The 14,908-nt window shown below is 43.1% G+C and overlaps 1 protein-coding gene across 3 annotated transcripts in view; it reads left to right on the plus strand.

Moving 5' to 3' along the window:
• MSRB3 (methionine sulfoxide reductase B3) overlaps positions 1 to 14,908 on the plus strand; it is an 88,856-nt gene that overhangs the window by 826 nt on the left and 73,122 nt on the right. The window lies entirely within an intron of this gene.

A 14,908-nucleotide genomic window follows, 5' to 3' on the forward strand; every position in this document is an offset into this window, starting at 1 on the left:
TACTGACAAACGTAGTTGACGCAAAAAATAATTTTATTTCTTACTGACCCCTTTCCAAGTCAGTGTAGCAGTACTTGGTGCATCTCTAATATTCCTGGAAATAGAAATGAGACTCAATTAAGCTTCCTTTAATATTTGACAAATTCGCTATAAATGCTGGCTTTCCTGCTTGAGCTGAAAGTCTAGTCATCCTCTCCTTGGCATAAAGACTGTCTGAAGGTGCAGTGACCTTAAATAGGGAGAACCGTGTATTAAAAATACTAAATCTAACGATAGATACCTACAGGTAAGTCTAGATGCCTTCTGTTACCTAGCAATAAACGTCAGATCGCTGTAAGAGTTCTGACCTTAAACGCAGTTTTTTAGTTACATTATATATGTCATGCTTTTAGTTCTTTCTCTTTTAAGCTTCCCGTTGTTACTCTTAACATGGTTCTGAAACTGTTCTTTTGAAAGATAGATGTCAGAATGAGGTATCTGCAATAGGCAGATACTTTGCCTTACCGATACAGCTTGTTTATAGCAAGCGATCTGTAAATGGAAGAGTCAGCTCCACTCCCACTATGGCACAGTGCCATTCATCCAAGTACAGCCTTTAATGTTTAGAATTTGTCCTGTTTATGTTCTTGCCCTCACTGAATTGACACAAGTGCTTGCCGTCTTATTTGCTGATGATTCCCAACTTTTTATTGTGTTGCTGCGTGCCTTTGCAGTTTGTCATGATTCCTTGTCTGCCAAATTTGGTTGGTAACAGTGCCCTTTAAGTCTGATTCTGGAAGTAGTTTCCATTAGTTTCCATGTGGCTTGTCATCTTAGACAGTTGCTTGTAGTTTCTAAAAGAATTGCCAGCCTTGCTGTAGACATGGCTTATTTTAGAACAGTATTTCTTAATTGTCTGTTAAAATTTTTGTAGGAAATTAAATATGGTGAATAGCTTAACCAGAGTTACTAAATAATCCTAGAATTCAGAGATGGAAGTTTTGGGGTTTTTTTAAATAAAGTTCTGTATTGATTTCTCAAAACCACTAAAGTTAGTGGAGTTAAGCCATATATAGTTTAGTCCAAAAAGTGGTTGGTGGGTCCTTTTCCTGTCTGAAATTCCTTGGATCTTTATAATACACATTTGAAAAGATCTTTTAGGAGGAAAAAAGAATTCTATTTTTCCCCCAAAAGGACAATATTTAAAAATAGTGCCTTTGTATATGGGGTAATGTTTCTATATTCAGTAGTAAAGCCATATAAAGGAATTGATCCTAGGCAAAAAGAAAATCTTTCGACTGAAAGACCTTGCTTATTTTTCCAAGTGGTGGTGGTTGAACACTCCCACAGAGATTTATTTGGCTAAACCAGACTTTTATGTTTGTACATACCATAAGAATTCCTTACAGCTGTTCGATAAGGGGAACTTGCATGTGAGGAAGGTATTTGGTCCTTTGCCCTGATATTTATGAAGGTATGGGAGGATTTTGTTTACCTACTCTAACGTTTTGTCAGCTTTGTAAGATGATACTTGTTTCTGTATCGTTGGAGGTCCAGCCTGTTTATTACATGAGAAATGCTAGAAAATGAAAATTCCCTTTTAGGTGGATTGTTAAAGGTTCCTTTGTTGTTTATTTTAAAAGATGGGAGAATAGGAGGGAGAAGAGGGAGAGAAGAGATTGCTCTGTTAAGGATTTAATCTTCTCAGCCAGGTTAAGAAGTCTGCTTGTCTACGTCTGACTGGCATCACTAGAAGCCAGCGATGCAGTGAAGCCATCCAATTTTGAGATAGCTCTGTTGAGTTGCATAATTCAAGTGAGTGTGCCCTCATTACAGAACAATTCTTAAGCTACACACAACATTTTATTAGTTGTAGATAGGGAATATGATCTTCTTTTCCCCTTTCTATTCTCTCTCTTCTTTCATTAAAAACTGCAGTTTTGGCAGCACCCAGGCTATGAACTTAAGCTGTTGAGGCTTTAGCTGATGGAAAAGTAGGATGAACTATCAGCCTAATTATAGCTTGGTCTAGCCCTGATTTGTTAAAGGGTTCCTTTAGCCAAAAGACCCCCAGAAAAATGGACCCTCAAATTCCTGGTGTATTTAAGACTGTGTTTAGGAATTATTGTAGAATAAAGTGAGGTATGAATTTCTTACTGAGTAAGAAATGAGTAACTCTGAAGTTGGTATGCTTATTTTGGAACAGACTGCAAGGCTAGATGGAAATAGGGTGTTTCTTGCTCTGGAATAATTGTGTCCATACATGGAGTTATTTAGAGGCTACTTCTCTATACAGGTCAGAGGTCTTCAAAACAACAACAAAAAACATGCCAGCGTTTGGGGCTTTTTTTTTTTTCTAGTGTCTCATAGGGTAAGAAGTGGCTACAGGTTAACTTTCCCTTCCCTCACTTTTGTCGCTTCTGTAGGATTGTATTATTATCTTTTTGTATGCTTCATTTGCCTCAGAAGGATCTTAGGTTCCCAGTAAACTATTGGTATGTACTAGCTAAAAAACCAAAAAGCACAAAACTAAAGATTTAAGTCCTCCTCCATGGAAATTTGTGAATATATAACCAACTAGCAGTGTCTTAAAAGTAATTTCCAACCAACCACTTAAGAAAAGGAAGGGAGCACACAGTAACTTCTACTAGAAAATGAAGAATGTCATTTTGGGTTTTAATGGGGATTTTTGTGTCCTTAATCTGTGAAGATGGTGATCCTTATGCTTTGTCTGAAAATAGGGTAGAAGAATTCTTTGGGAACCCCACTGATGGTGAGATAACTAGAAATTATAATTTATCTGCTTAGCTCCAGCCTTCTGGTTCTCATTTAGGAACATCAGTTCCAATAGCATTATCTGAAAGCCACACAATCTAGCAACTGGTACTGGGAATAAAGAGACTGTTCTCAGTAAGGACTTTAAGAGGAATTGAACAGTACTAGCCCAAACCAGGCAAGAACAACGCTTAAACTTATAAGGTGCTACCACAGTTTCGCTGTCTTCACAGACTTAAGTTATAGTTTAGCATGTTTTGTAATATGATTAATAGCATAAATGCTTCTTCATTTCAACAGAGCAGTGAAAATGATCTTTCCAGTAACTTTTGTGTTTAAACATCATTCAGCTTTTGAGTGTTGCACAGACAAAGTCTATGGACAGGACTTCTGCAGAGCTCCCCAGTTCGCTCTTTCCTTTCGGTAGCATCTGAACATTGGGATTAATGATTTCTTTGAAACGTGGGCAGCAGTTTAGCAAGATGTACGTAGTGTGCTCATGCATTGTTTTGTTGGAAAGTGTTACCACATCCAAGAAATCTTAAGAGTAACGTTGTGCATGGTATTTGGAAGTGTTTCCCCAGGGATCCCTTTAAATCTTGTGTTCCTCCAAGCAGGGACAATGCCTTTGTGTTTCACCTGATGGAAAACAAATCCCTGTTACCAGGGGGTAACAATAGTGCTGATGGAAAGTAGCTGCCAAATGCTACCGCTTTCACTCCGACCACACAATGAAAATGGGGGGGGGGGGGGGAGGGCGGGGGAAATCGGCACAAGGAACCTTAGCAGCTTCCTGGGGAAGTGATCTGTGCCAGTCATCGCCAAAAGAAAAGAGCCCAGAAAGTGTTCAGTCTGGCTGCAGGATTGGCTTGTTCTTGTCCTTCTCTGTTCCCCAGTGTGTGGTTCTCGGGGGAAATCCGCAGGTGAGGCTGTGCCTCCAGGTGTACGCATGCACAGAGAGCGTAGGTGATTTTAACCACTTTGAGGACCTGTGCGGTGGGTTGGCTGAGGTGAGAACCCCGTGGATGTCCCTTTCAGCTCATGCAGCAGTTGTTCGGCAGCATAGCGAGTCTGGCCTTGGGTTTCCTGCAGCTGGTGCAAGAGCAAGCATTGGTTTGATGTAAAGGTAGCTGTACTTGCTCAAATCGGCTAAGAAAAATGGTTAACTTTATACAAGCAGGCTTTGCCACCTGGGACAGATTGTCACCATGCTGCCGCTGGGAGGAAGCTTGATATTAAACATAATACCAATGCAGATCCCTCCTTATGTGTCCTGATGACGAGCAGTCACAGCTTACACCCAGTTCAAGTTGAATTTGTACTAGTGAGTGATCCAGCAGTGCACTGATTTGGTCTTAAGTATGCTGAAACCAAGGCTTGCGGATCAGATTGGTTAGGCTTCTACTCCTTCACACCAACGGCACTGTCAGTAGCCATAGCACAAGTATGAGGGAGAGAAGAGAGTAAGACAGGAACAGAAAAGGGAGTAAGGAACAGATGCATAGGCTGCCAGTTCCGGGACAGGCGGAAAAGTTCAGGTGGATTGGCCAACTGTGTGAAGTTAAAGACCTGAGGTGGAAATTCAGAAACTCCACAAATAAAGTGATTTGGGTTTTCTATAGCTTTATCATCTCTGCTTTCGAATGGCTGCAGAAAAAGAAAATAAGCCCTGTTGGTCAAAGCCTTAGTATTTAACCGCTTGTTGTCAGAACTGTACTTTTAGACTGTATCCTCATTTTTTTCTATTTTTTTTTTTCAGGATTAAAATTAGTATTTCATCAGATCGTATGCATATACAGTAGAAAAATACACTGTGCTGACAGCACACCTTTTAACATCTCTTTTCATGAGAAACCAAATTGTCTGTGTACATACTTGTTCTGTGTGCTCTTGCTTTTACTTAAAAGCAAGCACATGTAAGGGACAAGATCTTCACTGACTTGTGTAGCTAATTAGTGGCTCACTCTGGAAGGGACCCACCAGACGCTGCTGGTTTCTAATCTTCTGCAGAACCTGTCATCCCTCATTCAAAACCACAAGGCTGCTTTGCTATGTGCCTCTGAGCTTGAGAGAGGTGCAGGATTGCACCAAACTATTTTAGCGGTTGTTGAACCATGCTGGGAAGGATTACAACAGATACTTTGAAGTATTTAAAGGACTGCACTCTGCCTGTGAAGTCCTTTAAAATGTGAAATACAGTAGCTGTCTGGGGCAAAACAAGCTTTTTTTGTTGCTCTGTTACATATGAATTGCAGAGTAGCACATTTTTATCTAATGACAGTCCAGTAATAACTATGACAGTAATATAGACATGTAATAGCTGAGTGATGTAATGCTATTTAAGAAAAGATGCAGGTTTTCAGAGCATTATCCCATCTCCACCGTCACTCTTGTAGACTAAACAAACCAAGTTCTTAAAATATTTTTGTGGGGATTTGGCTTTCTGAACCACTCTTTTTTTTATTTCTCCTGTGGACTTTCCTCAATAGTCTCTGTCCTATGTCCCAAGCCAGCAGGGCATTCCAGCTGATACCTCACTGCTGCTGCTGAGAGCAGATTTCCTCCCCAGCCCTGCTATTATGTATTATGCTTCTGTTTCTAATAAACTCCAGATTATCATTTGCTTTTTTTTTAATAGTTTCACACCGTTGGCTCAATTTATTGTCACTGTAACCTTGACATCCTTTTCTGCAGTGCTGCTGCTGGCCTGGTATTCATCCTTTTGGTTTTGTGCATTTGAGGATTGCATTTGAGGATTTCTTTTAAAGTCCAAATGTGGTTCTTTGTACTTGGCTGTATTGAATTTAATCTGGCTGGTTTTTTTACCATTTCTCCAATTTATTAAGACCATCTTGAGTTCGGCTCAGGTCTTTAGAGTGCTTTACGCTCCTTGCAGGTTGGTGTCTCTGCAGTTTTAGTAAGACTACTTGCTGGGTTTTGACCCTAGTCAGTGGGAGAAACACTGAATGAGTGTGATTTTTCAAGCAGCCCTGCACCTGTGTTACAGGACCTTGGCCCAGAAGGAACGTGCTTCTCCTGTTTGCTCTGTCAAAAAGTATTTTATATTTGAGTCTGTTGGATTTACTGCTTTCTTTCTGCCTGTAGAATAGAAGGAAAGAAGGAAAAGTACATTGGTTGATGGGGTTAGATTTTGGCAAGTCCATCTTGGTGGCTTATTGCTTTCTAATTTTCAGTTGCCTAATTAATAATTTGTTTCAAAAGCTTTCTGGGTGTTGAAGGTAGGCTAATGGCCATTTAGTTCACCAATCGCTCTTTTCTTCCGTTTTAAAAATGGACATTGTGAGCTTATTCCTGAGCTTTTGGAAAGGCAAAAGCATTTCAGAAATCCTCCAAGGTGATTGCTCTTTTCTGAATGATTGCCCCAGCTTGTTTCCGAAACACAGAATCACAGAATTGTCTAGGTTGGAAAAGACCTTGAAGATCATCCAGTCCAACCATCAACCCAACATTAACAGTTCCTAACTACACCATATCCCTCAGCGCTAATTCGACCCGACTCTTAAACACCTCCAGGGATGGGGACTCCACCACCTCCCTGGGAAGCCCATTCCAACGCCTAACAACCCGTTCTGTAAAAACATGCTTCCTAATACCCAGTCTAAACCTTCCCTGGTGCAACTTGAGGCCATTCCCTCTTGTCCTATTGCTTGTTACTTGGTTAAAGAGACTCATCCCCAGTTCTCTGCAACCTCCTTTCAGGTAGTTGTAGAGGGCGATGAGGTCTCCCCTCAGCCTCCTCTTCTCCACACTAAACAACCCCAGTTCCCTCAGCTGCTCCTCGTATGACATGTGCTCCAGACCCTTCACCAGCTTCGTTGCCCTTCTCTGGACACGCTCGAGTAATTCAATGTCCTTTTTGTAGTGAGGGGCCCAAAACTGAACACAGTAATCGAGGTGCAGCCTCACCAGTGCCGAGTACAGGGGTAAGATCCCTTCCCTGTCCCTGTTGGCCACGCTATTTCTGATGCAAGCCAGGATGCCATTGGCCTTCTTGGCCACCTGGGCACACTGCTGGCTCATGTTCAGCCGGCTGTCAGTCAACACCCCCAGGTCCCTCTCTGACTGGCAGCTCTCCAGCCACTCCTCCCCAAGCCTGTAGCGCTGCTGGGGGTTGTTGTGGCCCAAGTGCAGCACCCGGCATTTGGCCTTATTGAAGCTCATCCAGTTGGCCTGAGCCCATCGCTCCAGCCTGTCCAGATCTCTCTGCAGAGCCTCCCTACCCTCGAGCAGATCAACACTCCCACCCAACTTGGTGTCATCTGCAAATTTACTGAGGGTGCACTCGATGCCCTCGTCTAGATCATCAATAAAGATGTTAAACAGGAGTGGCCCCAAAACCAAGCCCTGGGGGACACCACTCGTGACTGGCTGCCAACCGGATTTAACTCCATTCACCACAACTCTTTGGGCCCGGCCACCCAGCCAGTTTTTTACCCAGTGAAGCGTGTGCCCATCCAAGCCGCGAGCAGCCAGTTTCGCCAGGAGAATGCTGTGGGAAACGGTGTCGAAGGCCTTCCTAAAGTCAAGGTAGGCAACATCCACAGCCTTTCCCTCATCCAATAAGCGGGTCGCCCTGTCGTAGAAGGAGATCAGGTTTGCCAAGCAGGACCTGCCTTTCATAAACCCATGCTGACTGGGCCTGATCATCTGGTTGTCCCGCATGTGTTGTATGATGGTACTCAGGATGAGCTGCTCCATCAGCTTCCTGGGCACCAAAGTCAATCTGACAGGCCTGTAATTTCCTGGATCATCCCTCCAACCTTTCTTATAGATGGGCGTCACATTGGCCAATTTCCAATCTGTCGGGACCTCCCTGGTCAGCCAGCACTGCTGGTAAATGATGGAAAGCAGCTTGGCGAGCACCCCAGCCAGCTCCTTCAGCACCCTCGGGTGTATCCCGTCTGGTCCCATAGACTTGTGTATGTCTATGTGATGCAGTAGGTCACTGACTATCTCCTCCTGGATTGCAGGGGGGTCATTCTCCCAGTCTCTGTCTTCTGGCTGAGGAGGCTGGATTCCCTCAATACAACTAGTCTTGTTGTTAAAGACTGAGGCAAAGAAGGCATTAAGGACCTCAGCCTTTTCCTCATCACTTGTTACCATGTTTCCTCCTGTGTCTAGCAGGGGATGGAGGCTCTCCCTGGTCTTTCTTTTGCTACTCACATGCTTATAGAAACATTTCTTGTTGTCCTTGATTGCTGAAGCCAGATTAATTTCTAGCTGGGCTTAGACCTCCTGATTTCTGCCCTGCATAGCCTCACAGTGTCTTTGTAATCATTGTGAGTGGCCAGCCCCTTCTTCCAAAGGCTGTAAACTCTCCTGTTCTCCCTGAGTTGCAGCCAAAGCTCGCAGTTCAGCCAGGGTGGCCTTCTCTGGCACCGGCTTCTCTTACAGCACCTGGGGACAGCCTGCTCCTGTGCCATTAAGACTTTGTTCTTAAAGAGTGCCCAGCCTTCCTGGACCCTATATCCTTCAGGATCATCTCCCAAGGGATTCTGTCAAACAAGTCAGTCAGCCCTTTGGAAGTCCAGGATGTCAGTTCTGCTGCCCCCTCTCCTGGCCTCTCTAAGAATAGAGAACTCTATTATTTCATGATCGCTGTGCCCTAGTCAGCCTCCAACCGCCACATCATCCACCAGTCCTTCTCTGTTCACAAAGAGGAGATCCAGCAGGACACCTTCTCTGGCCGGTTCACTCACCAGCTGCGTCAGGAAGTTATCTGCCACACATTCCAAGAATGTCTGGGACTGGTCCCGCTCTGCTGTGTTGTGTTCCCAGCAGATGTCTGGGAAGTTAAAAGTCTCCTTTAGGATAAATTTCTGTAAGGATAAATTTCATAACCTGTCAGAGGAGGAAGAGCAACCTCAGACAAAGGTTGCAGACACACAAGATAGCTCTATCATCCGGGAATATAATGATTCAGCATTACTGTTCCTAATTTCTGGTGGTCAGCCTCATATTTATCCAGCTAAAGCACCTGAAGTGAGTTCCTAAGAGTGAGAAGGAAAGCTTGATAGATGTTGATAAAGTGTGTGTGCTCAAAAAAAATGCAGCTTCAGCAACTTCATTGACAAGATAGTTCATTACAAATTCAGGTGGCTGTCATGCTCCACTGACAGTCTGTGTGCAGAAGAAGGTGTGTGCAACAGATTTCAGCATTTTGAAATTAGTCACTGCTACTTCAGATGATTACCTCTGTTGTTTCTTAAAAAAAATCCCTGAAATATACTGCCATGGAATGTCATCTGGGCAGTCAACTGATTTCCAACCTGATAATCTGTTATGTGCGTTTTCTTTGAGTTGTGTTACGAATAGAGAAATTTGCTGATGGACTTAACTGATCATAGCTTATGGTTTATTAATTTTCTTATTTGTTTTGCCTAGCAACTACATAACATTTCCAAACATCTAGATAAATTATTTCTGTGAATATCTATTTAAGTACACATATAAATGTAAGAGAATGAGAGTCTTTCTGCACATTCATATCAATGCTATGAAAATAACACACTGAACAAATATATCAGAATTCTAAACAGTAATTATTGTTTCAAAAAAACCTTAAAGTAGACATAGAGTGGGTACATCCTTTATTGTTTTATTTTGATAAGGCGTGCTGAAGGCTTGCATGCTCAGCACTGAGATGTGCTGAAGTAAACTGTGGGAGGAGAATGGTCCTGAGGGGGACTGAGGATGCTGTGGGGGCATGGCTCCGTTGCCAAGGAATTTCTAATGTGTCAGAGTGGTGTGAAATGTAAAGGACCAAGAGGGGGAAGAGGCACTCCCGATGTTTTAAGTGTAGGATTTCCTTTTTTGGAGTGTGAGTCCAAGTAGGACAGAAACAAACTGCATTTTGGGGCAAGGCTTAATGAGGTTTCTGACAGCAGGCTTCGGCAGGAGGGGGCTGCCTGTGGGTGCCGCTGCTGCCTCTGCTGAAGGGAGTGGAACAGATGTCGCTTTTAAGAACAGATTATGCAAAGAAAACATCCAAATTTATCTTAAAATATTGATCCAGACGGGAAGCTGAACTACAAAGCCTTGAAACTAGCAAAAGGCTGAGGGAAGAGTAGAACGAACTTGGTGGCTGCATTGGTTCCCCCTTTGACTCTCCAAACAAGACGAGCTGAACTGAGCCGTGGGCCCACCCTGTGAGCCAGCGCCGCGGGCACGGGCAGCCCTGGCCTCTGCGTCGGGGGGGCTCTGTACGGGACTGCGGAGCCTGTACGTCTGGGGGGGCTCTGTACGGGACTGCGGAGCCTGTACGTCGGGGGGGCTCTGTACGGGACTGCAGAGCCTGTACGTCTGGGGGGCTCTGTACGGGACTGCGGAGCCTGTACGTCGGGGGGGCTCTGTACGGGACTGCGGAGCCTGTACGTCGGGGGGGCTCTGTACGGGACTGCGGAGCCTGTACGTCGGGGGGGCTCTGTACGGGACTGCGGAGCCTGTACGTCTGGGGGGGCTCTGTACGGGACTGCGGAGCCTGTACGTCGGGGGGGCTCTGTACGGGACTGCGGAGCCTGTACGTCTGGGGGGGCTCTGTACGGGACTGCGGAGCCTGTACGTCTGGGGGGGCTCTGTACGGGACTGCGGAGCCTGTACGTCTGGGGGGGCTCTGTACGGGACTGCGGAGCCTGTACGTCGGGGGGGCTCTGTACGGGACTGCGGAGCCTGTACGTCTGGGGGGCTCTGTACGGGACTGCGGAGCCTGTACGTCTGGGGGGCTCTGTACGGGACTGCAGAGCCTGTACGTCTGGGGGGCTCTGCGCAGGTCTGCAGGGCTGCTGCCAGCCCTGGCGTCTGTGTATGGGGGACTTCGTGCAGGAGTGCAGGGCCTGTGCGTCAGGGGGAGCTCTGTGCAGGACTGCGGGGCTGCTGCCAGCCCCGGCGTGTGTTTGGGGGGCCTCTGTGCAGGACTGACTGCGGGGCTGCTGCCAGCCCTGGCATCAGCAGGCCGGCGGCATCGCCCCTGCCCGCAGGTGGCTCATGGCTGAGGCCATGGAAGCTGACCCTGGAGAAAACTCCAATATTAGCCCTGTTGTATGCTCACTGTAACAGAGCAGGAGAAAGTATTTATGGTTTTTTCCAAAGGTAAGTACTTCTCACTGTGCAGAAAGGTTTTGCATGGTTACTGTTGGCTGCAAGTCCAGCTGGTGGGAATAGGATGAATATTTTCATCTTTTGAATGCATTTAGGGCTGGGAAATTGGATTGAAAAAAATGTAAGGTTTAATAAATATTTTTAGACAATTAATAGAGGTGGAAGAGACACCTTTGCATTCTGGACACTTGAGAGAGAATTAAAGAGAAGGGAAATAATCGAAGCAGGTTTTAAAGTAATATATTTAGCCAGAATGAATACTTCTTTTGCTCACAAATTGAAAAACAGCTTTAGGATGCCTAGAGATAGATGCTTGTGCCGCACATCCAATGTAAATATATTTGGCTAATTAAAAAAATAAAATGCCACATTTGTTCATTTTTAAACTGCACTGGAATCAAAAAAAGAATTCACCTCACACAGATTCCAAGTAATGTTTTTCATTGAAAAAAGTTTGCCTTTGGACATTTTCTCTTGTAAGAAGGAAAAAGAGTCCTGAACAAATGTGTTTATCCCTGGAGTTACCTAAATACAGGTAGATGTACATATAATCCCGGTTATTAAATAGTGGCAGAAAATTTTGCGTAAAGTTATTTATTTTTTGCTAATCAACTAATGATAACCTAATGAAGTGAAGATTTGTTTTAAGAAAATGGTGTTACAGAAATTTAAATAAAAGTATTTGTTAAATTAATCCACCGTGGGCAGTGGTTTAAAATCAAATAATCTTTATATTTGAATCAAATTTATTGCTGTTTGGACAGAAATAGTTTTCTTTGCTCTCTCACTTTTCAGTCATTGACATTCAGTATTATCTGATTGTACTGTAAGTTCAAAGAAGATTTAAAGTATAAGGATAAATACTGTGTCCTTGCTGTAGTGTCTTCTTGCTGCTATTCATAAAAGTAAAAGTACATGTCTGACTAGGGAAGACTTACGAGTTTCTGTTTTACTATGGAATTTTATTTCGGTATGGATTAGATTTTTAAAATTTTGTTTTCAATTGCATAAAGTTCTTTGGTTTTAGGGTGGTTAATGTTACTAATACCGTGTGAGCCATTCTTTTATGTTTTTTTGTGCAGTATCAGAATTTCTTCATGCTATAATTTTTTTAAGCTATTTTTGGATAAAAGGTTGACATTTTCTTGTATATTCATAAGGCTGCTCCGCATACCATCATGGCACAATCTGTGTGATCAAAGGTACATTTTTAAAGAGTGCTTTTATTCTGTTGACATATGCATAGACGTATGTGTGCTGAAGATGTTATTTGAAGGATAACTCATGAGACTGTCGAATATCTAATTTTCTGAAAGGGAGATGGCTCCTCTCTGTGGTGATGAGCGGTATTGGTTTTTGGAGAAAGCCACGTAGAAAATTTCCATGTAAGGGAGACTGTTGGGGAGAGATTGGCAGCTATGATGTCTTTAACTCGAAATGCTTTTCTAGTAGCTGGGATGATAAAAAAAGAACCAACCAGCCTGAATTCGTTGGAAATGCAGTTATGCTAGCTAATGGAGAGATCATAATTAAATTTTATAAGCCTCATGCTTATAAGCTTTTTAACAAAATATGAGACTTAAGTTTGGTTCACAGTCTGATTTAAAAATTGTATTTACTCATGTAGTAAATTACAAAAATACAGGGAGATAATTCAGCTTTCAGATAGTTTGTGCTGAAGAATTGAATGCTGAATGAAATGACACAGGCTGATGTCTGGGTAGGATATGGGTCTATGTGTGTCTTTTGCACTAGAAATTTATTTTTCTAGTAGGATGCATGGCATGTATAGGCACATTATGTGCCTACACATGTAGGTAGATATTAGCACCAACCAGTGTTTCCGTTAAAAGAGTTGTAAATATCTTGAAAATCAGCTGGCCATAGATTTACTGGTTATTTGTTGGTGATTTCCTATATATACTGTAATAACCCCTTGGCATTTGATCCTGCATTGAGGATGCTTTAGTCTGCTGCTGTGGCAGGGAGTGCTGTTTCTTTGGGGTTTTTTATTCCCTGATACAGATTTTACTCTGAGAGCTTATTAAATCGGAGGCCAAAACCACAGCTGAAATGACAACTGTTTTTAGCTCTGATGTGTTCAGGGACCTTTGTCTCCTTCAGTGGACTAGTTAAGTGTCATTTCAATATTTCCTTACAATGCCTCATAAAACAGAGTCATCAAATTTAACTCATCTGTGATATTTCAGAATTCAGCTTCTCTGTGCAGCAAAAGTGGCAGCTTCCTTCACACCTCCTGCACCGCAGCCCATCTGTGCTGCGCGGGATAGGAGCGCACGCTCAGCAAACTACTGCAGAGCTGGTTTTCACTCATCTCGCTTTAGGAACAAGTGAGACAATGCTTTTTTCAAGAGACTTTTTTGTGTTTAAGGTTGGAAGGTCCTGTTAAGTCATACCAGTTCTCAGCTTTCTCTTTGCTTCATTTTTATGAGATATTCTACCAAGGAGAAATGGCTCATATCACATATCTATTGTGTATTGTTACCCAGGCAAATAAGCCTTGTAAGCTGAGGAAGAAGTCCACTGAGTTACGGAACACTGTGTAACACAATTTAAAAGAACTCCAATTCCAAATTAAGTATTTGTTTAATCTTCAAAATTAGTAATTTTTTTCTTTGAAAAGTAAAAACTAGTACAAAGTTGTTTCAGAAAAACAGAATAGAAATTCCTGTTGGAGGTCTTCTGTTCACTGCTAAAAAAGAAAGTTGTATTTCACCTGCTGGTAAATGATGCATGGGATTTGTCTCGAATTAAAAATAGCAGAGCTAACAGGCTTTCTATTCTCTCTTTGTTGGTAGGCTTGACAAGGCAAATATTGGTGGAGAGGGAGAGCATACCTACTCCAGTTGACCTGATAGTAAAAATAGGTATCATGTCTTCAGTGCTAAGGTGCCTCTTTGATAGCTCTATCCACAGCAGTAACCCAGAAGTTTTTTAAACTTTGTTTTTTCTTTTAGTACTGAAAATGAATTCTTTATTGGCGAGCAATGCAAAAAGCTTTCGGGCTTGCCAGTAGGAATTATTAAATTAAAAGGTTATTTCCAGAACACTTGTATCTCATCATCTGAGCACCAGAAGCAATTAAATCTTTGCCACTGTGCTGGAGAGGACTGCCTGGAATGGAAAAGATTAGATATTTTTCACAATGTTGAAAGGATTGTGATTCTCAGAAAAGACCCATTTAAAAATAGTTTATGACCGTTGTACTTAAAAACTCACTGCCCTAGAAGGAACGTGCTGTATGTTGGCAGGCTACCAAGTCAGGGAAAATGAAAGTGCAGCTCAGCGCTATTTTAGTGCATGAGGTCTGGGAGGAGCAGGAATGGACAGGGGGAAAATCCCAGTTGACCTATATTTACTCCCCTTTGGGAATTACTGCCAGTCATAGCTATTGGGAAACAATCTGCAAATGATGGATGTGTGAGCGCTTGGAAGGCTCAGAGACTCACTAGTTTCTGCCCTTAGCCAAGGATCCTCTTTCATCGCAGGCTTTGGGACTCCTTACTTGTCTAGTCTCTTCCTTTCCTTGGGGTCTCTCTGCTTTTTCTTGTCTCTTTGCAATTCCACTTTTCTGTTCACGTTTCATCCATTGCCCACAAGGCTTGCAGTGTCTTGTCTCTACACTAATGAAATCTCCTTCCATTTTACACTCCTCCCTAAAGACCAAGCCAGAGTCACTTGAGCAAGAACTCTCTGAACTTTTGTATCACTTAAAGGAAATTAATTAACTCCCTCTTCCCCTTGTACTCAGTGTAGCACGGATGTCCTCTTCATCCCCACTGTACAAGGACATGTCCTTTGGCTATTCAGAGGGGACCAGTACCTCTGCCTTGTTGTGTGCAAATGTTAAGTAGTAAAATAAGGAGAATTCAGCCTCGCTGTTCTCTCCTTCATGGGAGCAGTTGCAGAACAGAGAGGCATTAATGCGCTTTTCCCCTTCTCGTGTTTCGGGAGGGTACAACCTTCAAAAAACCCTTTGTTTTGATTATCCTCTCAGGTCTCAGGCTTTTTTAAC

This window comes from Strix uralensis, chromosome 5 (assembly GCF_047716275.1).
Source record: "Strix uralensis isolate ZFMK-TIS-50842 chromosome 5, bStrUra1, whole genome shotgun sequence".
Taxonomy (NCBI): Eukaryota; Metazoa; Chordata; class Aves; order Strigiformes; family Strigidae; genus Strix; species Strix uralensis.